Below are 26,907 nucleotides of genomic sequence, written 5' to 3'. Positions count from 1 at the left end.
GTAGGGATAGGAAGTTTTTGAATTCTTTCATGTCTGTGTTGTCCTCTTCATCGAGATATATGTTTGTCTCCTGCGATAATATTGTAGGAGGAACTAAGAGAGTTGTGTAGGACGAATTCACAAAAGTCCTCTTTGGCTTTTGACCAGCTTTTCGGTGGGACATAGAATAGTATGCATGAGAGGGAATCTTCTAAGTGGATGTTACTGATTTTGCAGGCTAGGATTTCTAGTTGGTTGGATGTTTTGGAGTCCATAAGTTCGAACTCGAATCCTTCTTTGAGAAGAATTGCTAATCCTCCTCCTTTTTTTCCCTCACGGTTTAGTGTAAGGATTTTGAAATTGTCAGGAAGGAAATCAGTAATTATTGGGTCATCTTCAGACAGTAGCCAAGTTTCGGTTAGAAAGAAGCAGGCTATTTGCTTGCTGATGATCCAATCTTTGATTAGAAAGGCCTTGTTCCTGACTGATCTAGTGTTAAGATAAGCACAGGGGATAGTAGCGGATGTGATGGGATTGGTATAGGTAATGATTCTTATGGGTTTTACTACCCTTGTTCTATTTTTGAGAGTGCGTTGATGTGTTCTTTTGTTTGGGATAATGCTAATGTTATATGTTTTGTCTTCTTGTGGAATGGAGATGTGCGTGGTCGATAAAGCGGGGAAATGGGTAAATTGTAGTTGAGGGTAGAGAGTGTGAATCTCTTTGATGCTAATACATAGCATGTAGAGTAGTAATATTAATAAGAGATTCATAGTTGGATTGTGGAAGGGTTGGGGTGGAAAAGAAGATAAGTTAAATGGAAGTTGGTTTTGAGACGTCTCTGACCGTTTAGCGTCTAACAATGCATGCGTCTAACAGTGCATGCGTCTAACAGTACATGCCACTATGTTCTTCATGCATCTAACAGTACATGCCATTAACATTAACAGTACTTGTCATTAACAGTTTTCATGTGACTATCAGAACCTGTTCCTAGCGACACATGCGTCTAATAGTACATGTTGTTAGTATTAACTGTGCATGAGCCTAACGGTTTTTCATGTGACTATCAGTACCTGCTCCCAACAATACATGCGTCTAACAGTACATGCTACTAAGTTCTTCATGCGTCTAACAGTACATGCTACTAAGTTCTTCATGCGTCTAACAGTACATGCTACTAAGATTCTTCATGCGTCCAACTGATGCTACAACTGCACCTAGTTCCTCCAATGCCAGAAACTTAGTGGGATATCTTGCAACCAATATTGTATAATACATTTGTGCCCTACTATGCGGGCTTTCTTTTTTTTTTTTAAACGTATGTTTATTAACAGGGAAAAATACACCGCCCATCCGGGCACAACAGTAATCATCAAAAGGGCAAAAAACAGACCATTACATATGAAAAGCAGGAACAATAAACAAGCAATGCTACCCCACAGTGTCCCCCACACAAGTATAATATACAGAGTTAGAAGAAAAATAAAAACAATGAGAGCAACGGGGGCAGACGCAGTGAAGTACGGCTGCAAGGTAAAGTTGCCCAGCTGGAACAGTGTTCTCCCACCTTTTTTCTTTTGTACCATATTGGAAACCCCCAGACCCCACACAGAACTCCGAATACCAATCACACACTACAACATCCATCCCATACGTACCATTCACTCATATCCCCGAGCATCTCCCTCCCTCCCCCCCCCCATCCCTGAGGCACCAGGGTATTCTAGGAAAGATGATGTAAAAAAGGAAAAACAGGTATAATGCGCAGCAGTGGACTAGTCAGGGATGCACAGAAGAGATTCTGATCTAAGAAGACCCCTGCTCCCCCTCCCGTGCACACGACGGCACCAGGTCCCGCAGTCTCTCCCATAAACCAACATAATGCTGCTTAAGCACGCTCGGTGTTCTAGCATAGGAACGAATTTCAAACTGAGCCACCTCCCGGAGTCGACTCCTCCAGTGTTGTATCGGAGGGGCCTCCTCAGACATCCAATAGGTCAAGATCAGTTTCTTCACTACTAGGATAGCGTTATAAAAGAATCTGCATTGGGGTGTGGTGAAACCCTGATCCTGGAGGGAGGTCTGCAGACCCAAGAGTATGAACCCATAGTCCCATTCTACAGTACGTTGCACTGCTTGTTCCAGTAAGGGGAGGGCCTCCCGCCACACACTCAGCCTAGGACACTCCAAAAAGGAGTGAATGTAGGTACCAGCGCTGCTCTTGCACTTAATACAGAACCCACTCTCCCAGAGTCCCATGCGTGCCCCCCTCTGCGCCGTGAAATAAGCCCGGTGGAGGATCTTATACTGGAGTTCTTGGAAATCTGCAGATTTAGTATAGGAGTATATTGTAGCGAAGCAGGCCGCGAAATGCGGTTCAGAGATATCCTGCCCCAAATCCCGCTCCCAGGAAGTGCGCACTGGAGTAATGACCGAAATAGCGAGAGAGGACTTAAGTATGCGGTACCAGTGCGCAAGGGAATTCATTGCAGGCGGGGTGGCCGAAAAAAGGACATCCAGAGGCCCCTTGTCCCAAGCCCCAGCATTTCCTCTACTTTCCGTCTCCCAGTAGTGACGTACCTGAAAATAAGAGAACAAATAGCATGAAGGGAGGCCCCACTTGTCCCGTAATTGCTGAAAGGATGGGAACCCAGTAGGAGACAAATCGAGTATGTTTTCCATCATCAGACATCCCTGGGCCGCCCATTGCTGAAATACAGATCTACCCCTGCCCGGTGGGAACCTGGGGTTACCCTCTATACGCATGAAAGGAGATATGTCCGAGGGCAGGTGCTGTCTACGCCTCCACCAACGCCACGCCACCAACGCCACGCCAGCCTTAGCGGGCGCATATAACGAAAACAAGTGATGTATCGCCTCCCAGGATCTTCTTGTCGATGTAGTAGATTCAGAAATTGGAAAGGGGCACTCCAGCCCACCATCCATCCCCTGGGGGAGTAGCGTGGGCACTCTGTGTAGCCCTCGTGGATCCATCGGAGAAGAGAAGCAACGTTATAAAGCCGGATATCCGGGACATTGAGTCCCCCCAGAGATTTATCCAAGATGAGTTTGGACATTGCTATTCGAGGAGTGCGGGACCTCCATATGAAACGGGAGATAGTGGATTTGAAAACAAGTTCGTCCCTTCTGGTGAGCCAAAGCGGCATGGTCTGTAAAGGATACAAGATTTTTGGTACCAGAACCATTTTTACCAAGGCCACTCGACCCAGTACCCCCAGCGGTAGTTCCTGCCAAGCCTGGCACAATTTTGCTATAGCCTCAAGTGGCCGACGGATATTAGCGTTGTAAAGTGTAGGTAGATCAGTGCTAAGGTATATTCCAAGATATCTCATCGGTTTAGTCGTGGGTGCAATGGGTAACACCGCATGCCAGGGCTCCCCCCGACCCCCGGCCAGCAACAGTAATTCCGATTTACTACAATTAACTTGTAAGCCCGACAATGCGCCAAAAGCGCGGATCACCTCCAGAGCTCTGGGCAAATGCAAGGAGACCTGGTCCACATAAAGTAAGATGTCATCAGCGAACAGGCTGATTTTACATTCCTGGCCCCGTACCATAATTCCCTGAATGGTCTCATCCTGCCGAATTTTCGCTGCGAGGGGTTCGATAGCCAAAAGAAAGAGGAGCGGGGAAAGAGGGCACCCCTGTCTCGTACCTCTCTGTAATCCGAAGTCCTCAGTTAAGCCCCCATTTATCATTAAGCGCGCCCTGGGGTTCTGGTATAAAGCTGATGCCCAGGCCAGAAATTCGCCCTGAAATCCACCCCGGCGCAGGACCCAGAAAAGATAATCCCAAGAAATGCTATCGAATGCTTTCTCCATGTCCAGGCCCGCCACCGCCTCCTGGCCTCCACTTCCTACCCTATCATGGATCGCCCCCAACACCTTCAGCAGATTCATAGAGGCATAGCGGCCCGGCACAAACCCAACCTGGTCTGGGTGAATAAGATCAGGGAGAATACCATTTAAACGCCTCGCCAGAGTCGCCGCCAAGAGCTTGATATCCTGATCCAGGAGGGAAATCGGGCGGAACGACCCCACCAAATCCGGGTCCTTACCCGGTTTGGGGAGCAGGACTATGTGCGCCATGTTATCCGGAAAGGAACCCCCCGTCCTCGCCACCTCATTGTACATTGCGCTCAGGGGCTGTGCCACCAAATCCTCGAGGATGCGATAGTATTCAGGACCGAACCCATCCGGGCCCGGCGCCTTGGCCAGTTTAAGAGACCGAATGGTGATACGGAGTTCCGCCTCGGTTATAGGTAGGCTCAAGGATGCGGCCTGATCCTCCTCCAGGCTCGGCAGTGACAAATCCCTGAAAAAGTCCCTAAGAGCAGTCTCATCCAGCGGACGCTTACCATATAGGGTCTCATAATACCTAACAAATTGTTCAGCAATTTGACTCTCCCCTTCGTGCCGAGTGCCCCCAGTGTCGCGGATTGCTGTAATAAGTTGACGTTTCTTATACGGTCTCACTAGGTTAGCCAAAAGTTTCCCTGTCTTGCCCCCCCATCTGTGCATGTTATACCGTTGAAACGCAAGGGTCTGCTCCGCTCGTTGGCGGAGTAAGGTCTCGATGCGATCTCGTATTGTCTTGTATTCCTGTCTCTCCGTGTCCGAGAGGGAGGAGATATGGGCCCTGCGAAAACCGTGCAATTGCCTCGTGAGGGACAAGAGCTCTGCTCCCCGAGCCTTGCGTTTAGCCGCAGTATATGCGATCACGTGCCCCCTCAGAACTGCCTTGGACGCATACCAGTAGGATATCGGTCCAACGTCAGGGGTATCATTAGTGGCCTGGTAGTCTGCCCAACGTGCCCTAAGAAACGTCCGGAATTCCTGATCTTGGTACAGGTGCAGTGCCATTTTCCAAGAAGAGACCTTACTGCCAGCCGCAAGGGTCAGGGTAAGATCCACAGTAGCATGGTCCGAAATCGTGGAATCCACTATCTCCGATTTAGCAGCCCTAGAAAATAACCTTTGATCTAGTAAAATATAATCCAGGCGGGCGTACACTTTATGGACATGTGAATAGAAAGTAAAATCCGAATCATATGGGTGCAATGCCCGCCAGACGTCCACCAGGCCTAAATGCTGTATGAGGAAGCCCACCCCTTTGTTGTCATGGTCCCTCAAGCTACCCCTGGGAGGTTTGCAGTCCACCCCTGGGTCTGCAGTGATATTCATATCCCCCCCCAGGACCACCTGGTATTCCGGATAAGCCGCTATGAGAGATAGAACTGTGGAGAAGAATTTGTGACAGTAAGAATTGGGGGCATACAAATTGCAGAATAACAGTTTTAAACCCCAGAGTTCTCCCAGCACTAGTACATATCTCCCCTCCCGATCAGTCAGTTGTTTATGCAAAACAAAGGGCAACCTTTTATGGAACAAAATTGCCACCCCTCGGCGTCGTCCCCCAGAGGTGGAGGAGTAAACATCCCCAACCCAATTTCTCCGCAATTTAGAATGTTCAATCTGAGTGAGGTGTGTCTCTTGCAGGAAAGCCACATCCGCGTTCAATTTACGCAGGCCAGTAAGAATACGAGATCTCTTTACTGGGGACCTGATGCCATCAACATTAAAGGTAACAATCCTTAGATCAGCCATAACAATGAGAGAATAGCTTCATACTGCACAGTGACCTGGAGAGAAACATCCCTCCAAAAGTGAGAGAGTTCATCCATTCTCCACCAGCCAGATAGGAATTGGTCCTGTGCAGAAGGAGCAGATGGGCCCAGACGAAGCCTCCCAGCTAAGCTTCGCTGCCCTCGGTATCTTTGTGCCCCCTAGTCCTATCCCCCATCCCCCCATACATCCCCCCCGTACACACATCCCAGACACAACCACACACTCCCATTCACACCCCTCCACACATTCCTCCAGCAGCCCTCCACCCCCCACCCTAGCCCCCCATGCTGATCCCTCCCCACCAGCATACATACCCATAACTTTATCCCCCAACCTGCCCGGAGCCCTCCCCCCCACCCACCAAAAATTCCCCTAACATACAGTCCAGGTACATAAGTGAAACATTATCATGGGACAAAGAAAAGACAGTACCAACAAGTCCATAAGTGAACCTTCCACAGCATCCGCGAGCCGCTCCAAGAGGCCCTGGTCTAGTCAGGATGCCCAGCTCTGAATGGGTCAGATAGAATCCCTCAAGATGGAGTGTGGCCGAAAAGTGTGCAGGAGTCCATATGGGGACATAGGCACCGAGGCTTCTTACAGCCCTGCACGGGTCTCCCAGTCAGCTCCCCCAACCTGGACTCGGTTGCCGGTTTCTAGGTGAAAGAAAGAAAGGTCCCCACTTCCGCAGCGACGCTTGGAGTCCTGCGTCCTCGCGGTACCCGCTGAATTTGGTCAGGTATGTGTCTGCTCTACAAGCCGGGCTCTTAGGGACTCCAGCGCAGCTTCTCTGAAAAGCAGATTTTATATGCTGAGGGATCTTGGATCAACTGCATCAGGCTCGAGATATCCTTAGGCGGGTAAAGTCGCCAGGAACGCCTTGGCCTCATCAAGTTTCAAGTTTCAAGTTTATTAAGTCTTGATGAATCGCCTATAAATTTGCTAGGCGATGTACAATAAAAATAACATGTATTAATAAATGAAACAAGTACAATTTTAAAAATGACATAAAAAACAAATTTGTTGTGTAGACAAGAAACATACTTTGCAAACTACTCAAAGAACCTATATTCACAATAATGTGAGGGTAAAACATACAAGACATGTGAGGATAAATAGGGAAATAGTTACAATTTTGATAGAGGAGAGGAATAAACATAAAAGGAAAAAACAAAAGGTGGATAAAAGATGGCTGTTATTTATTTTTTTTTTTTTTTTTTAAAAAAAGAGAAAAACCGAAAATGTAAATAAGAATGTCAAATTTTTACTGCTCATAATAACCATACGCATCTTTGAAAAGAAAAGTTTTTAGCATTTTTTTAAATTGAGTTAGGTCTTTTAGTTCTCTGATGTGTTGGGGTAGAAGATTCCATGATTGAGGGGCATTAACTGAGAACATATCCTGTCTTCTGGTTCCTATCATTTTAATAGAAGGAACTGTAAGAAGATTAGTTGAAGAAGAACGAAGTGAGCGTGTCGTACTATAAGGAATAAGCCATCTGTTAATGAATTGGGGTTCGTTGTAATTTAAGGCTTTGAACACTAAAAGCAACAATTTAAAAGTGAATCTATGGCTTATAGGAAGCCAATGAGATTTAACCAACAGCGGAGTAACGTGATCGTATTTTTTTTTTTTGTGAATTAGTTTCACGGCTGTGTTTTGTATGAGCTGCAGCCTTCTTTTTTCTTTTAAAGTTGTATTAAAGAGGAGAGAATTGCAATAGTCTAGTTTAGTCATAACGAGGGAATGAATGAGAATGTTGATTGCTTCTGGTTCTAAAAATTTAGTTAGTGATCGAATCAAGCGAAGTTTATAGAAACAAGATCTAACTATATTGTTTATATGCTCATGATAAGAGAACTTATCGTCGATAGTAACTCCCAAAATTTTTAAAGAAGTGACCTGTTCTAAATTGGTGTTGTTGATCGAAATTGGAGAACTCAAGGTTAAATCTTTTTTCCAAGGAAAAAGCATCGTTTTTGTTTTGTTAATGTTTAAAGATAATTTATTTATAGTTAACCAATTTTTTATTGTTGCCAGTTTATTGTTAATTGCTACAATATCATCGGTGCTTTCTGGATCCAAAGGATGAATGAGCTGAATATCATCTGCATAGACAAAAGCTGTGAAACCTAGAGATTGTGTTATGTTTAGAAGAGGTGCGAGGAATATATTAAATAGAAGAGGAGATAGTTTTGAACCTTGTGGAATACCATATTCTAATGAGTAGCTTTTGGAAATACTATTGTTGAATCTAATGAAGGAAGAACGGTTAGACAAAAAAGAATTAAACCATTCAAGAGTTTGATCAATGATTCCAATAGATTCAAGTCGATTAATTAACAGGTTGTGGTCAATGGTGTCGAAAGCGGCGGTTAAGTCTAAAGAAATTAGAACCACAGATCTATGGTGTTCAAGGAAATAGTGAATGTTGTTGATTAATCCTAACATGGTATATTCAGTGTTGTGGAATTTTCTGAATCCAGTTTGAAAAGGGTGAAGAACATTCGTGGATTCAACAAAGTCAGATATTTGTTCGAAAACGAGACTCTCAACTAGTTTTGCCATAAAAGGAATATTTGCTATCGGTCGATAATTAGAGATTTCTTCGGGCGTAGTTTTATGGTCTTTAATTATTGGTGTGATTATAGTTTGTTTCCAACTCTGGGGAAATGTAGCGGAAAGAAAACTATTTTGTATTAGTGAGAGAATGAAAGGGCCTAAACAAGAGAAAAATTTTTTGTAGTAATAAGGTGGTAAAATTTCATCACGAGTTCCCTTAAGGTTGATTTTGTGTAAGCTATGCTCAATATCTTTCAGAGTAGGAATTTTAAGTTTGGAGCATTTAGACAATGGAACAAATGAGGGAATTGTATTGTCTGCAGGTTGATTACATACACTAAATTGAAATGATTCTCTAACCTTGTTAAGTTTGGCAGAAAAGTAATCCGCAATATCCTGGGCTGTAAGATTACAATTTTGTACATTGTTCTTTTTTAATAGAGGGGATAAAGATTTTACCAATGAAAAGAGAGTTGCTGAACTTTTGGTTTCTGTAATTTTTTTTGTTGTAATATTTGTTTTTCGCTTGATTTATTTTTAGTTTATATAAGGTTGCGTGATCTTGGTATTGTTGTAAATTTGTAATTGTTTTATTATTTCTCCATTTTCTTTCGAGGGATCTTTGCTGTTTTTTTAGTAGTGATAGTTCTTCTGTGAACCATGGATTTGTAGTTTTGCGTCTTGAGATTGTTTTGGAGATTAATGGAGCTTTAATATCAACTAGGTTTCTTAATGTACATACCCATGTTTGAATTTGATCTTTGAGAGATGAGGAGGAAAAAACTGAGAGAAGTGAATCAAATGCTGATGTTACATCAGCTTGTTCGATTTTAGAAAAATCTCTAAAAGTAATTGTTTTATGGTTAGGCAATAAAAAATTAGAAATGGGTTGTTGAAAAGTAAGATTACTAGATATAAGGAAATGATCGGACCATGGTACTGGAGAAACTACATCGCCGTTGTTAAGGGTGAGGGTCCGGCCCTCATGCCAGACCCTGAGTTTCGCTGGGTAAACCAGTGCGAATTTCACTCCTCTATTGTGGAGGTCTGTGCAGGAAGGTGCCATGAGCTTGCGTTGGGCTGCCACCCGCACTGAGTAGTCGTTGAACATGAGCACTCGCGAGCCCTTGTACTCCAAGGCCCCCGCCTTTCTGTAGGCCCGGAGAAGGAGCTCCTTTTCCCTCCAGTTAGTATAGCGGGCTATAGCAGTCCTCGCCCTCCCCCCCTCCAGGGGCCGGCTTCCAATGCGGTGCGCCCGTTCACAGGTAAAGGCCTCCGCGTTCCCGGTCAGGTTCAAGGTTTCGGGAAGCCACGTGCTAAATATGGCGTATAGCTCTGGTTCACCCACCGTCTCCGGGAGCCCGACCAGCCGCAGATTGTTTCGGCGGCTTCTATTCTCCTGCTCTTCCAGGGCCTCCAACAACTCCCGGGATGTTTTCTTCAGGTCTGCCACCTGGGCCGTCAGCGTCGCGCACGTGTCCTCCTGATCGGACACCCGCTGCTCTACCTCCGTCAGGCGTCGGCTGTGGGAATCGAACTTCTCATGCATCTCATCCACAGCCGACTGGATTTTATTGAGTCTGTCCGCCAGCGCCGCCGTGACCGAGCGCTTAATATCAGTGATCCAGTCACCGGCGGGAATCGTGAATGTGGCCTGCTCCGCCGCCATCTTGGAGGGGGTAAGAGAGGGCTTGTCCCGGGTACCTTTAGCCGATTTAACGGGCATACCCCGTGCCGCCGCGGTCGCTGCAGACAGCGTTCGTGAGAGCTGGTTTTTATATCTCGTCCCGCTGACTCGTAGCTGTAGTAGGGGTGCAAAAAGGCCGACTTTATAGCGGATTTAGTGTGAGTGAGGCAGGAGCTCTCCTGTCGTGCGACTGCTCAGACAGGCTGCATCACGTGACCCCCCCACTATGCGGGCTTTCTATAACAGTAAATGTCCCTCCAACCCAAAGATTCCACAGTTGGTTGCTTTACCAAAGAGGAATCCAAATGAGGAGCACAAAGGGGGGTGGTACCTAAAAGTCTGCCCAAATATTGTAATATATTAGTCCAAAACTGTTTTGTACTGGGACATAGCCAAAGGACATGAGTAAAATAATTTGCTTGTTTTCCCACAGGTCATAGTAATTTCCCGTCCTGAATGAAAGGCCTGTGTCTAGGCCCAAAAAATAATCTGGAATTTACATTCCCACCTTGTAGACCCCACTAGTACTATAGGTTAGAGCTTGGCTTATAAGAACATAAGAAGTTGCCTCCGCTGAGTCAGACCAGAGGTCCATCTCGCCCAGCGGTCCGTTCCCACGGCGGCCCATCAGGCCTATTGCCTGAGCAGTGGTCCCTGACTATTTCTTTAACCTACCTCTACTCCTATCCCTATAACCTAACTCTACTTCTATCTGTACCCCTCAATCCTTTTGTCCTCTAGGAACCTATCCAAACCTTCTTTGAAGCTCTGTAACGTGCTCCTGCCTATCACAGCCTCCGGAAGTGCGTTCCATGTATCTACCATCCTCTGGGTGAAAAAGAAGTTCCTAGCGTTTGTCCTAAACCTGTCCCCTTTCAATTTCTCCGAGTGCCCCCTTGTACTTGTGGTTCCCCATAATTTGAAAAATCTGTCCCTGTCTATCTTTTCTATGCCCTTCAGGATCTTGAAGGTTTCTATCACGTCTCCTCTAAGTCTCCGCTTCTCCATGGAGAACAGCCCTAGCTTTTTCAGTCTGTCAGTATATGAGAGGTTCTCCATACCCTTTATCAGCTTAGTTGCTCTTCTCTGGACTCCCTCAAGCACTGCCATGTCCTTCCTCAGGTACGGCGACTAGTACTGGACACAGTACTCCAGATGCAGGAGCACCATTGCACGATACAGTGGAAGGATGACTTCCTTCGTCCTGGTCGTGATACCCTTCTTAATGATACCCAACATTCTGTTTGCTTTCCTTGAGGCTGTGGCGCACTGTGCCGACGCCTTCAGTGTTGTGTCTACCATCACTCCCAGGTCTCTTTCAAGGTTACTTACCCCTAGCAGTGATCCCCCCCATTTTGTAAGTGAACATCGGGTTTCTTTCCCCTACATGCATGACCTTGCATTTCCCTATGTTGAAGCTCATTTGCCACTTTTTGGCCCACTCTTCCAGTGTCGTCAGATCCTTTTGTAGGTCTTCGCAGTCTTCTGTGGTTTTAACCCTGCTGTATAGTTTGGTGTCATCCGCAAATTTAATGACCTCACATTTTGTTCCCGCCTCCAGGTCGTTAATAAATATATTGAACAGGAGCAGTCCCAGCACCGACCCCTGCGAAACTCCACTCGTGACCCATTGCCAGTCTGAGTAATGGCCCTTTACTCCAACCCTCTGTCTCCTGTCTGCCAGCCAGTTTTTGATCCATCGGTGGACCTCCCCTTGCACCCCGTGGTTCCATAGCTTCTTAAGCAGTCTTTCGTGTGGTACCTTGTCAAAGGCTTTTTGGAAGTCAAGGTAGATGATGTCTATGGATTCCCCTTTATCCCCCTGGCTGTTTACCCCCTCAAAGAAGTGCAATAAGTTTGTGAGGCATGACCTACCCTTGCAGAAGCCATGCTGACTCGACTTTAGCTGTCCATTGTTTTTGATGTGTTCACAGATGCTGTCCTTAATCAGCGCTTCCATCATCTTTCCCGGGACCGAGGTCAAGCTCACTGGCCTGTAGTTTCCCGGGTCACCCCTTGAACCCTTCTTGAAGATGGGCGTGACATTTGCTATTTTCCAGTCCTCGGGATCTCTCCAGTTTTTAAGGATAGGTTGCATATTTGTCGAAGTAACTCTGCTATTTCGTTCCTTAGTTCCTTGAGTACCCTTGGGTGAATGCCGTCTGGTCTTGGCGATTTGTCGCTCTTTAGCCTGTCTATCTGCCTGAGGACATCCTCTTGGCTTACCTCTAGTTGGACCAGCTTATCATCCTGATCTCCATTTACGATCTCTTCGGGTTCCAGAATGTTGGTTGTGTCCTCCCTCGTGAAGACTGACGTGAAGAACTCATTCAACTTGTCAGCTATCTCTTTTTCCTCTTTTACCACTCCCTTTCTGTCTCCTTCATCCAAGGGTCCCACTTCCTCACTTGCTGGTTGCTTCCCCTTAATGTACCTGAAGAATGAATTGAAGTTTGTTGCTTTCCCCGCCAGTCTCTCTTCATACTCTCTTTTTGCTTTCCTAACCACTCGGTGACACTCTCTTTGGTGTTTTTTGTGCTCCTTTTGGTTGTCCTTTGGTCCTTTTTCCATTTTTTGAATGATGCTTTCTTGTCACTTATCGCCTTTTTCACTGCATTTGTCATCCACACTGGGTTTTTTGTTCTATTTTTGTTGCACCATTTCCTGAACTTGGGGACACACAGGTTCAGTGCTTCGTGCACCGTGCCCTTGAGTAGGGTCCAGGCTTTTTCTACGGACTCCATCTTCCTTGTGTTGCCGTTGAGTTTCTTTCCCACCATTTTCCTCATGGCATCATAATTCCCTTTTTTGAAGTTGAGTGCTGTCGTTGTGGTTCTTTTCACCTTTAATAATCCAATTTCTAGCCTGCACTGGATCGTGTTGTGCTTGCTGTTTCCTAGTGGGGCTAGTACCGCCACCTCCTTTGCGGGTCCCCCTAGTCCGTTGAAGATTAGGTCAAGAGTGGCATCTCCCCGTGTTGGTTCTGAGACCAGCTGTTCCATGAAACAGTCCCTTGTGGCCTCCAGGAATTTGGTCTCCCTCGTGCAGTTTGAGTGCCGATACTCCAGTCTATCCCAGGGTAGTTGAAGTCCCCCATCACAACCACACTTCCGCTTTTGCATACCTGCCTCAGTTCAGCTTCCAGGTCCTGGTCGATTTCTTCCGATTGACCAGGTGGGCGATAGTACAGACCCAATTTTATGTCTGTTCCAGTTCCTAGCGGTAGCTTAACCCATAGTGATTCCAAGCCATCCGCCCTTATTGTTGTTTCCATCCTGGTCGAGGGTATGGAGTCTTTTATATATAGCGCTATTCCTCCACCCTTTTTGTGTGTCCTGTCTCTCCTGTAGAGTTTGTACCCTTGGTATGGCAACATCCCATTTATTGTCATCAGTCCACCATGTTTCTGTAACTCCAATTATGTCTATGTCCTTCTTGCTGGCTATGACTTCCAGCTCTCCCATTTTTGCCCGTAGGCTCCTAGCATTAGCATATAGGCAATGTAAGTCCCTGTTGTTTGCCCTCCCTGCTGGTTTTCCTCGTGGTTTGGCACTCCTACCGTCCCCCTCATGGGTTGCCAGTCCCCGCGCCTCGTCTCAGTCATCCTCCTCCTGCGATGTGTCTGTTTCGTCTTCAGCCTGTTTCCCCATTTGGTTGCCAATGAAGCAATGGCTCATATACCACAGAAAAACCTGTAAATAATTGGTTAGGAAGATCAGGTTCACCCAGTGTATTTGGTTTCTGTCCTGCTCTAAAAGCTATGTGGTTCCCCCAGTATTGTTCAGTCTGCAGGTCATGCAATTCTGTGTCTGCTAGCTTGCACTTCACACTTAAAATTATTAAAAGAAAATTCACCTATGTACCTTCACAGGAGATAAGACCGGTTTACAGGATGATGCATTATTTCCTACAGGAAGGAGGATGTCCAAGGAGGCAAGCACCTCTGAGGCTTTCCTGGATTTGCTTCACTTCTGCAAACCACATAACAAATAAAGCATTACTAAGCAGGTTAAAAGTTCCTGCTGAGCTGGCGTTGGTCCAAGCCACTACTTAACAACCAAGCTCAGAAGACCGTGTAGCCTGCAGTTCCTTCCTGCTCGGACTCTGCCTCCCCTAGGCTAGTTACAGCTAGAATTAGGCCTCTGCCGTTTGCAGCCTGCAATCTGTCCATGTAACCTTCCTAGCTTTAGCATTTGTTTACTGGTTCCCATGCATTCATTGAGAGGATCAGCCCAGGTTCTTCCCCAGTCATATGGTCAAGCCCTGCCAGGCTCTAATTCCTTCCCCTACCAGCACAGCTCTGATCATTAGCCTGTGTCCCCATGTCACTTAGGCAGCCTTGGGTCCTTTGATGGGTCATGCCCATCTCTGAGGAAAGAGGAAGTTGCATCATCAGAGGCAGGCTGTGACTCAGCAAATGCCCTAAGGCTGCCTAAGTGAATCGCTGCTGCAGGCAAGTTCATTGAGCTCCCCTGATCTCCATGGACCGTCAAGAAATGTTTGATGACCAGCGGTTGAAGAACACTGGTATAGGAGGCAAAGTACTTCTGTGTAAAGAAGAGTTGGACTTGGGGGTGATTATGTCTGATCATAACAGGCTGGCAAAACAGGTAGAAAAGGTGAAGGCCAAAGCCATAAACATAAGAATTGCTATACTGGGAGAGACCAAAGATCTATCAAGCCCAGTATCCTGTTTCCAACAGTGGCCAACGCAGGTCCCAAGTACCTAGCTAGATCCCAAGTAGCAAAACAGATTTTATACTGCTTATCTTAGGAATAAGCAGTGGATTTCCCCAAGCCATCTTAATAATGTCCTATGGGTGCATAAGGAGAGGAATAACCAGTAGGAAAAGGAAGGTGATAATGCTGTTGTATAAGTCTCTGGTGAGGCCCCATTTGGAATACTGTGTGGAAGACTGCACCTTCAAAAAGATATAAAGAGGATGGAGTTGGTCCAGGGGGCTGCTAAAAAATGGTTAGTGGTCTTTGTCATAAATCTTAATGGGACAGACTTAGAGACCTTAATATGTATACGTACTCTGGAAGAAAGACAGGAGAGGGGATATGGCATTAATGTACAGGAGGTTAATATCAAAGGAAGGAAAACTCTGTAAGGAGAGGATGAAGGATGAAATTAAGAGGTGATAGGCTCAGGAATATTCTAAGGAAATACTTTACTGAAAAGGTGGTAGATGCATGGAATTGTCTCCTAGTAGAGGTGGTGGAGACAAAAACTCTATCTGAATTCAAGATAGCATAGGACAAGCAAGACTCTATGTTTAACCAGTTCTGGTTCATCATTGTTGGTCATTCCCACTGACTTTTGTTCTCATATTTTCTCAAAAAATAACAAAAATTTAACCCAATGCATTGCTATATAAAACACGCACAAAGAACCATATAAAGAACTGCTCTTTTGGCAGTGCACTTTATTAGCTCTTCTCAAATGTGGTTACTAATACACATAGAGGGGCATAATCAAAATAAACATCTAAGTCTGTTTTGGGCCTAGGGCGATAGTCACCCAAAATCCATTCTTGAAAAATACGTCCAATTTTTTGTTATTTAAAATAATCTACTTCTTTGTCCAGCTGTTTGATCATCCAGCCCACTAGTACATCTACCTTTATACTACATTCTTGTCCAAAAAATCATCCAAGTTCCAAACGCCTCGAACAAGACCTTTTGGAAGTGGGAGGGGCCAGCAAAGTGATGGGCTGGCCACCCAGACATGTCAACAAAGTAGTGTGGCACAAAAAGGATGCCATATAAATATCTCACCACAACTCCCTTGCAGGTCATGGTGAACCCTCCAAAACACCCCCCAAAACTACCATACCCACTTGTCTACAACCCTAATAGCCCTTATGGCTGCAGGTGCCACCTATATGGCAGTAGAGTAGGGTTTAGAGGTGTTTTGGGGAGCCCACATTTTTCACCATGAATGCAGTGGTTAGAGTCCTCTCTATGGTTCACTAGCCCTCTCCCATACCTCCCCCAGACTACTTAAGCCACCTCTATGCAGCTCTACTAGGCTTTCCTATGCCAGGTGCTGATGTTCTGGAGGCAGGCAGATATGTATGTTTTAAATCTGATTTTTATGGTGGTGGTGTGGTCAGTGATCACTGGGGGAGTGTGCAGTATGACTAAGTCTAGGCCAGGAACCAGCCACCATGATACTCATTGCATCTCAGTGGCCACGCCAACCTTGGTTCCTTCTCCAACTTCAAATGAGCAAACAACCAATTACTCTGCAAATCTTTCCAACACTGCTGACACAGAACAACGGTTCACTACTGCATCCCAATCTATGTTCTTTGGCCCTCACAGAGTGGTATCTCTCCTAACTAGTAAATACTCTTTCGTTGCCTGCACCAGTGTTGGCTATTATGATAGCATCTAGGAAGTTTTCCACATGGTGCTGCTACCACTTCAAGTGGACTCACTTTTCATTTTGGTGTAGTGGCAAATCTATGGATCCAGTAATCTGTCCTGTTCCATATGCACTGGACTATCTCTTACACCTCTCTAATTCTAGACTAAAGACTAATTCAGTGAGGGTTCATCTTAATGCTATAAGTGTGCACCACACACCTCTGTAAAACAAGCCTTTAGCAGTACATCCTCTGATTTCTAAATTCATGAAGAGTCTTTATACTAGTAAGCCGCCTCTGAAAACTCCTCCAACAACTTGGGACCTTAATGTGGTGTTTTCAGCGCTCATGAAGCCTCCATTTGAACCACTGTCAGCTTCCTCTCTCAAGCACCTCATTTGTGGTTTTCCTCATTGCTGAATCAGTGACCTCCAGGTGCTAGTAGAAGATCCACCTTATACTACATTTTATCTTGACAAGGTGGTTCTTATAACTAATCCGAAATGTTTTGTCCAGAGCCAAATGCTCATCCTGATGAGGAAACACTTCATACATTGGTCTGCAAACGTGCTTTAGCTTGCTACACGGATAGAACTAAGTCTCACAGAAATTTTACTCGGTTGTTTCTGTCATTTGACCCAAACAAGCTGGAAACTCCTGTAACCAAGAGAACTACTAGTATCTCCACATGGATTGTGACTGTATCTCAGTCTGATTGAGATCTTTAAGTCTGTCCCCATAAGCCTTATGATGAAGACTATATATCATTTTAATAGCCTTCCTCTGAACTGATTCCATCCTTTTTATTTCTTTTTGAAGGTGCAGCCTTCAGAATTGTACACAATATTCTAAATTAGGTCTCACCAAAGTTTTATTCAGGGGCATCAATACCTCCTTTTTCCTATTGGCCATACCTCTCCCTATGCACCCTAGCATCTTCTAGCTTTTGCTGTCATCTTTTCAACCTGTTTGGCCACCTTAAGATCATCACATACAATCGCGCCCAAGTCCCGTTGTTCTGTCGTGCACATAAGTTCTTCATCCCCTAAACTGTACTATTCCCTCAGGTTTTTGCAGCATTAAATTTTAGCTTCGCCAGCTCTTGCTTCTTGTTATTGCAGATTTTGGTATCATCCGCAAAGAGGCAAATCTTACCTGACAACCTTTCAGCAATATCATTCCCTCATTTGAATCCAACATCTCTCCCTCCCCCCTCCCAATCCCAAGTCCTATGTTTCCTCTTTACCTTCTACCCCTCCCAAATTTGGCAACACCAGGCTGCACTCTGGTGGAAGCGGCATCTTGCTGCCGGCCAGTATACCTGCTGGCCGTCTCTCTCTGCTGCAAACCTTATCCGACATCTATTCAATCCCCCACCTCCACCCCACATCTACTTTAAATTTATTGTATATGTTGCCGGGCAGAGGAACTGATTCTCAACGTCGTCCTGCCGCCACTCGGCACCTTCTCTACACTACCCACCCCAGCAGAAACAGGAAGTTGTCAGAGAGGGCGGTGCACAGTGGAGAGAAGACACTGGCCGGCAACAGGGTGGCATTGAGAATTGGTTCCTCTACCCGGCAACATTTACAAGAAATGTAAAGTAGATGCAGTGTATGTATGTGTGTGTGTGGGGGGGGGGGGGGAAGATGTAGATGTTGGAGGTTTGTGGTAGCGAGAGCCATCCCAGAAGAGTGCCACCTGTGTAGTTACCACCGGGAATTTTTTGAAGAGGCCATGACCCCTGTGGCTTCCCCCCTATTCCAACGCCTATGTCCCCACATGTGAAAATATGCTGCCTGCTTGTCCTGGGATAAAGCACACTTACCTATGCCAAGTACAGTAGGCAGATATTCTCACAACCTGCCCACCTCCCCTTCTTGGCTTCTTAGCTGTTACTGAACTGATGGTCCTGCAAGTAGGCAGTGGGTGGGAAAGCAGCCGTTTATGTGTGGTATGGACAGACTTTTGATTTCTTAAAGTGACAGTTCACTTTGGACGTTTGTGCTGGATTTCTTGGACATCACCCACGTGAGAATATGTGCCTGCCAGTGGCGTAGTAAGGGGGGTGCTGGTCCGCCACAGGCACGGTCTTCCTCAGAGCGCTGGCATCACAGACGCTACAGAACAAAGGGGAAAAAAATAAAAATGCCCCCTCCTCCCCTAACCTCCCCACACCTCCCAGAACCTTGCACATCACACCAATTACCAAACAGCAGAATCTCCTGCACCCTGCACAAAAACCACTATGCCTCCCAATTTTTCTACAAGCGTACTCCTTCATCTACTGCTCTTCCTACTCCTAACCAACAGAAAAACAGAAGGTTATCATACATCCTCTATCCCAACCTTAACAGAATCCCAAAGGCTCCCTCTACTTGCCAGAAAACTTTACTCGCCCAGAAACTTGATAGATTGCTCCTCACTCAACCACATCAGCATACTAACCAGCTGGGGAAAAAGACCACCCCCAAAACCAAAATCAGAAAACCGCAACCATCATCCACAAACCAAAGAAAATCTCCTCCACCCAAACTGCTCACCCACTCCCCAAACTCTCAACATCTCATTATCCTGCGCATACATGAACATCAGATCAATAAGCACAAAAGCAGACCTCATTAAGGACTGGATAGTTAAAAAACAACTAAGCTGCTTATTCCTATCCGAAACCTGGCTAACCTCGGAATCTGATCCCACCATCACAGAACTATGCCCTACGGGTTACAAAATAGAACTGATCTGCAGGAAAAAAAACCATGGTGGAGGTCTAGCCATCATACTCAAAAACAACATCAATATAAAGACCCTAGACAAACACTCCACCCCACACCTAGATCTCCTAGCCTGTCAACTATCCGATGATTCTCTCACTAACATGCATCCTTTGTTACTCAACACCAGGAAAATGGAATAATAACAAACAAGATATCGAAAAATTTATTTACCAGAACTCCCTAACTTCACCTCATAATCTAATCCTAGGAGACATAAACCTCCATCTTGAAGATCACACCTCTAAACAAGTAATAAATTTACTCTCATACCTCAAAGCTCTGAACTACCAGATCCTTAACCCCCAACCCACACATGAAAAAGGCCATCAACTAGATGTCGCTGCTTACATGACCCAACACCCTCACAAACCCGAAATCCATATCTCAAATGGGACCTGGCGCCCCTCACTCTGGTCAGATCACTATAAATACACCTTTAACATCAACTGGCCTCAAAGCATTAACAAACAACCTCCAAAAAAAAACCTCCTTCAAAACACGCCAAAAAATTGAACCCCCCACATTCTGGGATAAAGCAGACCACGCCATCACCAACACAGCCCCCAGCGAATTCATATCCCAATGGCGTACCATAAGCGAAACCATCCTGAATGAACTAGCCTCAGAAAAACTAAAATCTAAAATATGTAGACCTTCTGATAAATGGTTCGACTCCGAACTCCTCCAATCAAAAAAGCTTTGCAGACAACTAGAGAGAGACTGGAAAAAAAATAAGAGCTTAGAACACACTAAAACAGCATAGAGAAATCAAATTAACCAATACAAAACCAAACTCAAGGAAAAACGGAAAGCCTACTACTCCAAAATGATAGGCACAAAAATCCCAGACACAAAAAAGCTATTCAACCTGGTAAAGAATCTCACTGATACTAAACCTTACCTTGCCACTCAAGGTATCCACCCACCGACAGCCATCCACCTAGCAGACCACTTCAAAAACAAGATCACTAATATCAGAACCGCATTCATCAACACACCCACCCATCTCGAAAAGATAACAACAAACCCAAAGTCAGGTGAAGCCATCGTAGCAGACAGAAGCTGGTCCAACTTCCCAATCCTACTTTGGTCGGATATGAACCGACTCTACAATAAATACAGCCATGCTTCCAGCGAACTAAATAATTGCCCCACCTACCTGTTATCAAACGCCTCCACCACATTCAAAACCAACTTTATGCTATGGATTCAAACCACGTTAACAGACGGCCAATTCCCACAGGACCTAGGAGAGATCTTAATCACCCCAATCATGAAAGATCACAAAGGCCCAATAGATAGCCCCTCCAACTACAGACCTATCGCTTCAATTCCAATATACGTCAAAATAATAGAAGGCCTAGTTACACAATACCTCACAAACTACCTGGAAAAACATAACCTACTCCACCCCTCACAATCAGGATTTCGAACTAACCATAGTACAGAAACTCTACTAGTCTCTCTTCTAGATACAGCCCGGCAAAACATCAGTAAAGGAAAAAAGATGATACTAATACAACTTGACTTCTCTGCAGCATTTGACCTAGTTGACCACACCTTATTACTACAGATACTCGACGCCATAGGAATCTCAGGCAAAGTCTACAATTGGTTTCAAGGGTTCCTCAAATCAAGAACCTATAGGGTAAAATACAATGATATCAAATCAGAGCCTTGGGCAAATCCCTGCGGAGTTCCACAAGGATCACCTCTCTCACCTACTCTCTTCAACCTCTTTATCTCCTCCCTAGGAGCCACCTTAGACAACCTAAATGTCACATCCTTTAGCTACGCAGACGACATCACCATACTCCTCCCCTTCGACCCATCAGAGCCCACCACCACAGCAAAGCTGGAAACAACCCTAGATACAGTAGAAAAATGGATGATGGATCACAAACTAAAACTAAACTCAGAAAAAACAAAATTCCTCCTGCTTGAAAAGGCCAAAACTCCTACCATCACAGAACTGATAATCAAAAATACCAAATACCCAATACAACCCGAACTAAAACTACTAGGAGTTACCATTGACAGATGTTGCACAATGCAGTCCCAAATCAACAAGACTACCCAGAAAGCTTTCCTAACCATGAGAAACCTACGCAAAATCAGAAAATTCTTCAACCAAACACAATTCAGACTAGTTGTACAATCCCTAGTCTTAGGTCTGCTGGACTATTGCAACTCCCTATATCTTCCTTGTCCAGCCATTATGATAAAGCAACTCCAGACCATACAAAACACCGCCCTCAGACTGATCTACTCACTTAGAAAATATGATCACATAACAACTGCCTTCTTAGACTCCCACTGGCTACCCATACAAGCACGAATTCAATTCAAATTCCACTGCCTATTATTCAAAGCAGTACAAGGCTCTTCCCCATCCTACCTATACAACCGCTTAAACCAGATCTCCACCACAAGACACAGAAGAACCCCGAACCCTTTTGCCTTCCCTCCACCCAAAGGCACACAACGCAAGAAAATGTTTGACAACCTTCTGGCAACACAAGCAGCAAAACTCAACCATTCCATCTCCAACCTGTTGACAACCTCGGATGACTTCAAAACATTCCGTAAAGAAATCAAAACCCTGCTTTTTAAAAAATTCATCCAAAAATCTTAAACCCTCTTCACCCACCTCCAGCTAATTTCACCTACCTCCACTGAATTCACCTACCGCCAGATAATTCTCTCCCAAATATCCCACCATCCTTCAAATAAACAGACCCCTAAAAAAGATTGTAATCTTGCCTACTCTAACTGTATTCCATTTGCTAATATCACACAGTTCGGCACTGTCAGTTTACTATTCAACCCGTAAGATCCCCTAGAATTCTTTCCAGCTACCCCCCCCCAAAAAAAAAAAAAAAATGTATCCTCACTGGAAAATGTCCAGTATATTCTTCTGTAATGTGATCATCACTGGAAATATCCAGTCAAATCTTTTGTAATCCTTGAACTGCAAGGTATAGGCGGAATAGAAATCCGTAATGTAATGTAATTACTCCTGCTCTCTCCCCCCACCCTCTTTCCCCTCCTCCCCTACCTTTTTAACTTCGGCGCGAGCAGCCACAAACATGCTGCTCGCGTCTGCTTCGGCGCTCTCTGATGTAACTTCTGGCACCCAAGCCTAGGAAGTGACACCGGAGTGAGCGCTGAAGCTGACAAGAGCAGCAAGTTTGTGGCTCCTCTCACTGAAGATAAAAAGGTATGGGAAAGGGGCGCGCGCATGCGTGGCTGTGGTGGAAGAGGGGCGCCACTCCCCCCCCTCCCGTCATGCCGGTTGTTAATTACATGTAAGTGGCTGTGCTTTATCTACTGTCAAGTAAGTGCAACAGATTCCACGTGCAGAAAATCTTGCTTCTTTTTGTTTTTTAACCAGGATTTCAATACTGTTAAATAATAATCCTGGAGATCTAGGTTTTATCTTGTTCCTCGATACACCCATACACCAGTAGACCAAGTGCTTCTGATGCCGCAGGTCCGTGCTGTGTTAGTGTGAGCAAATGCACTTGCGCTTAATTATTTGAAGGAAGGAGGAAGCGGAACTTGAACGTTTTGGAGGAGTGGTTGTTCACTGAGAGCACCGCAGGAACTACATCCCCGCAAACCCCGTTTACACACAGCTTTCTACGTCCCAACGTGTTTTTTGAGGGAGAACGCAGGCAACAACCCCCCCCCCCCAGCTTTCCCTTTCCGTTGCCCCGCCCTCCTCTGACGCAACTTGTTCAATTTTCCAGCGTCCTGTCCTCCTCTGACGCAGATTTGTTGGGTGTTTTTTTTTGTTTTTTTTTTTAAAGAAAGGCGGGGCGTATCCAAGGGAGAGAGGTTGTGTTAAGAGAGGACAGAGTACCGGAGAAGGAAAGCTGGGGGATTGGTTGTGGGCGATCTCAGGTATGAGTTGATAGTAGAATGGGGGAGAGTTTTAGAGGGAGGGGTGCTGGATTGTGCACAGGGAGAAAGGATATGTTGGACTGGAGATAAAAGAGAGGAAGAGATGACAGACCACGGGGAGGGGAGTTTGATCTTCACCCCATGAGCGTGAGGGCTGCGTATGACTTTATATCTCTGAACTTAGGGTTACCATGTTATGATACAGCGAGATAGGCTTTCGGTGCTAAGGTTAGGCTTAGGCCTATATGTGGTGATTTTTTTTCCTCCATAGACGTACAGTGTGAAAAGCCGTTTGTGTAGCAGATCCTTGGTGGTTTTCTAGAATACTATAAAGGTGCACCTGCTGCTTCATGCTATGTCTTTCACAGGAGTTAAAATCAACTCCCTTTAAGGTTCTGATAACTTAATAAGTTTTATCCTGTTACATCTTTTATGGATTCAGGGGAAGATTCTTAAATGTTTGTGGTAAAATCCCACGGGCAGCTGTGGATGCTATTGTAATGATTTAAAAAAGGTGAATCATTCTTAAAAAATGCACATGCAAATGAGGTTTGTGGAAAGTCAAGGAGGGTTGCTAAATTTGCATGTGCTGATCGCTAGTGATAGCGATTGGCACATGTGCAGAATAAATGCGTGGAAAAAAAAGACCCCAATTTGAAGATCAGTGAGAGGGATGCATGCCCACTCCCTCCCACTGCTAATGTCAAGCAATCCTTCCCTGGCAGTGGGAGAGAGGTCCACTCCCACCACCATGCAACAACCTGACACTCCCCTCTGCCATCGGGAGAAATGCGTACTCCCTCCTGCCACCAAGCAACCCCCTGCAGCCATGAGAGAGATGCTCACTCCATCCCGCCACTGCTGTCATATCCCCAATGATCCCCATGGCCTCTGATTGGCTTTAAGCAACCTGGGTCAATCAGAGCCCTAGGCCTTTCCCCGGCGCATCCCAGGATGCACCGAGGAGGGGAAAGCCTGCCATTTTGTATATGTATGTATGGTTGATAGTTTGGCAGTAAAAAAATCTTTTATCAACATTGGATGAGAATTTAGTAATGTCATCACCAGTATAAGGAGTGGGGCAGCTTTGAGTTGACAGTATTTCTCTGCCTTCAGCAGATGGTGTAGATTGGATTGATGCAGGAGGGTCTTCTGTGTAGGTCTGTCCCCCTAGGGTTCACGGTCTGCAGTCTTTGAGGTAGAGCTTTGGCCAGAGTTAACTCTCATAGATTAGTCCTTGGACCTTTCTCTAGTTGAGAGTGGGGAAGTCCAATCCTCTATAGATCCAAACTCTAGTTCATGGGCTTTAGCTTTAGGCTGGGATTCCACAGGGCTTCTGTTAGTAGAAGTGAATTAGTTTTTTCTTTAACTTGACCCTTGCCCGCAGCCCCACATATTACTCTTTTTTAGTCCTTGGTGCTGGAGTTCTGGCCTCTGGGCCTCGGTACTGGTGGTTGGTTGTCAGGTGAACAGGAGTCTGTAAGTGCTCTAAAGCAGGACTCAACAAATCCTGGGAGCCAGGTTGTCATGACACCTACAAATTGCATTATTGTGTCTTGGATTTCATACCCCTGAAATGTTATTCCTACCTCTACGCTACCTGAAACAACATAATCTTACATGCCGTTCGGTCTGTCTATATAATAATAATAATTTAATAATTTTATTTCTTATATACCGCTGTACCGTGAAGTTCTAAGCGGTTTACAGTAGAAACAGAAGAAATGCAATAAGTAAGATTAATTAAGATGAAGAGAGAGTACTTGGAGTTCCCTGACTGTCCCAAAGGCTCACATTCTTGCTAAAGTACTTGAGAAAAATAAATTAGTTAGGTTATAAACATAGAGTAGAAGAAGGTAGGAAAAGAGTTCATAGGAAAATTAATTTTGAATACATTATACATTATATATATACTTGAGCTTGTCCATGTAGGGGGTTCGGGAAGTCTTGCCAGATGTGAAACTGAGTCTTCCCCCAACTGCCTTTGACACAGTCAACCACCATCTCCTCACATCCAGACTCTATGACCTCAGAATCAAGGACACAGCCCTCCAATGGGTCACCTTCTTCCTCCATCAAAGGACCCAGACTGTCCTACTAGGGACACACAAATCTAACCCCAAGCCTATCAAATATGGTGTTCCTCAAGGCGCCCTTCTATTCCCCCTCCTATTCAACATCTACATCAGGCCTGTCATCGATATAGCGCAGAAATATGACATCCAGCTGCTCCTCCCACTAGGCGAGAACCGGTCGTCCCAAATTGCTAACCTCCAATACTGCCTCTCTGACATGAAAACTTGGTTGTCAAACAATAAACTTCAACTGAACGCCTCAAAAACCGAACTCTTATAGATCAGGAAAAAAAGCACCAAATACACACGTCCTACACTAGCATGGGACTCCACTCTACTAACGGCAACAAATCAGGTATGCAGCCTAGGAGTAACCTTAGACGGACACCTATCCCTATCTGCCCACATATCCCAAGTAGTCTCCACCTCCTTCTACTACCTTCGCCAACTGAGAAGGATCAAACCCTACATCTCCACACCTGACCTGACCTGACTCCTCTACGCATATGTCCTCTCCAGAATGGATTACTGTAACTCCCTATTTAATGGACTAACCAAAAATAATCTCAAGCGCCTCCAAAGGGTCCAAAATGCAGCTATCCGCCTCCTACACAACCTCAACTACCCATCTCCCCAGCACTCCGCGCTGAACACTGGCTCCCAATTAGCCAGCGCTGTGCTTTCAAGGCCCTGGCAATAGCGCATAAGAGAATTTATACCACCACCCCCTCCTACATAAAATCCAAGCTTCCCATCTACACCCCCACTCGCACCCTCCACTCAAAATCGGACATACGCCTATGCATTCCCCCCGGAAGGTCCCTCCTCTCAGAAACTGCCCGCAAATGATCCTACAGCCACTTCATTCCACATCTCTGGAACCAACTCCCCCCCTCAACTCAGACTACAGAACTCATTATTGACGTTCCGTAAAATGGTAAAGACCCTCCTCTTCAACTAAAGGTCACCCTCAGTCTACACCCCTCCCTTAAGCCCCACCTCTCTCTTCTCTCTCCTGTCTATCTTCTCTCTAAATTTCAGTATAGTCCTCTCTTAGTCTGTACTCTGATAAATTGTATCTAAACTCAAATAACTTGTATTTAAACTAAACTACTTATACTTAAACTCTACTCTTAATTTGCTGTATACTCCCTGTATTTAAACTACTGCACAGTCTTGTATGTCCAAACATTTAAACCTATTGTATATCTTATATGTCCAATTACACTCCATTGTGTATGTTCACTTGTAGACCGTTCTGAGCTACTGGGAGGACGGGATAAAAATCTAAATAAATAAATAAACTTTCTGCACTGCGCAGGTCAAGTATATAGAGAGCTCTATCATCATTAGTGATGGAGAGAGATGTTTCACAGTGCTGCCTGAATAAGAGGCATGAGCAGAAAGATACTGGGGAAGACTGGAGGGCACGAGAGAGACAAAATGGAAGGAAGACACTAAGGGGGAGGTATAAGAGAGATGGATAAAACAGTCTAGTTGAAGGCTTTGGGAAGGGGGATAGGAGAGAGAAACTGATGGGGATCCAGGCTTTTAGAGGGTGCTGTCACCACACAGGTGATACCATGCTTTGGGAAGGGAAATTGACTTCTACATTTAATTAGCAGCTAGTCACCTTAAGGAACTGATTTATTAAAGTTTTTGCCCATAGGCACAAATCAGGAAAAACAATTCTTAGTAATTTTCAATTTCTAAAAGAGCTACTTCTAATTTGGGAGGGGATTCCAATCTTCAAAACACCCTAACTCCCCCTCCCCAACAAAAAAAACAACACCTCACTGGGGTAAATGTTGGAAGGTTGGAATAAGTTTTGGGTTTGGCTCCTAGATTTAATGAAAATTTGTTGAGGCCTGTGTAAGGTGGTAGGGGTTACGTGA

The 26,907-nt window shown here is 45.2% G+C and overlaps 1 protein-coding gene across 11 annotated transcripts in view; it reads left to right on the top strand.

Moving 5' to 3' along the window:
- The first annotated feature begins 22,227 nt into the window (after positions 1 to 22,227).
- The window catches only part of FAM161A (FAM161 centrosomal protein A), an 80,959-nt gene continuing 76,279 nt past the window's right edge, over positions 22,228 to 26,907 (top strand). For 4 of the 11 annotated variants that reach the window (XM_033939102.1, XM_033939092.1, XM_033939099.1 and 1 more), the window contains exon 1: positions 22,787 to 22,937. The gene's annotated coding sequence lies outside the window, so the exon portion shown is untranslated. The other 7 variants (XM_033939094.1, XM_033939098.1, XM_033939095.1 and 4 more) reach the window with 7 other exon arrangements.

This window comes from Geotrypetes seraphini, chromosome 3 (genome assembly GCF_902459505.1).
Source record: "Geotrypetes seraphini chromosome 3, aGeoSer1.1, whole genome shotgun sequence".
NCBI lineage: Eukaryota > Metazoa > Chordata > Amphibia > Gymnophiona > Dermophiidae > Geotrypetes > Geotrypetes seraphini.
This window is presented reverse-complemented; position numbering and strand designations above follow the sequence as displayed.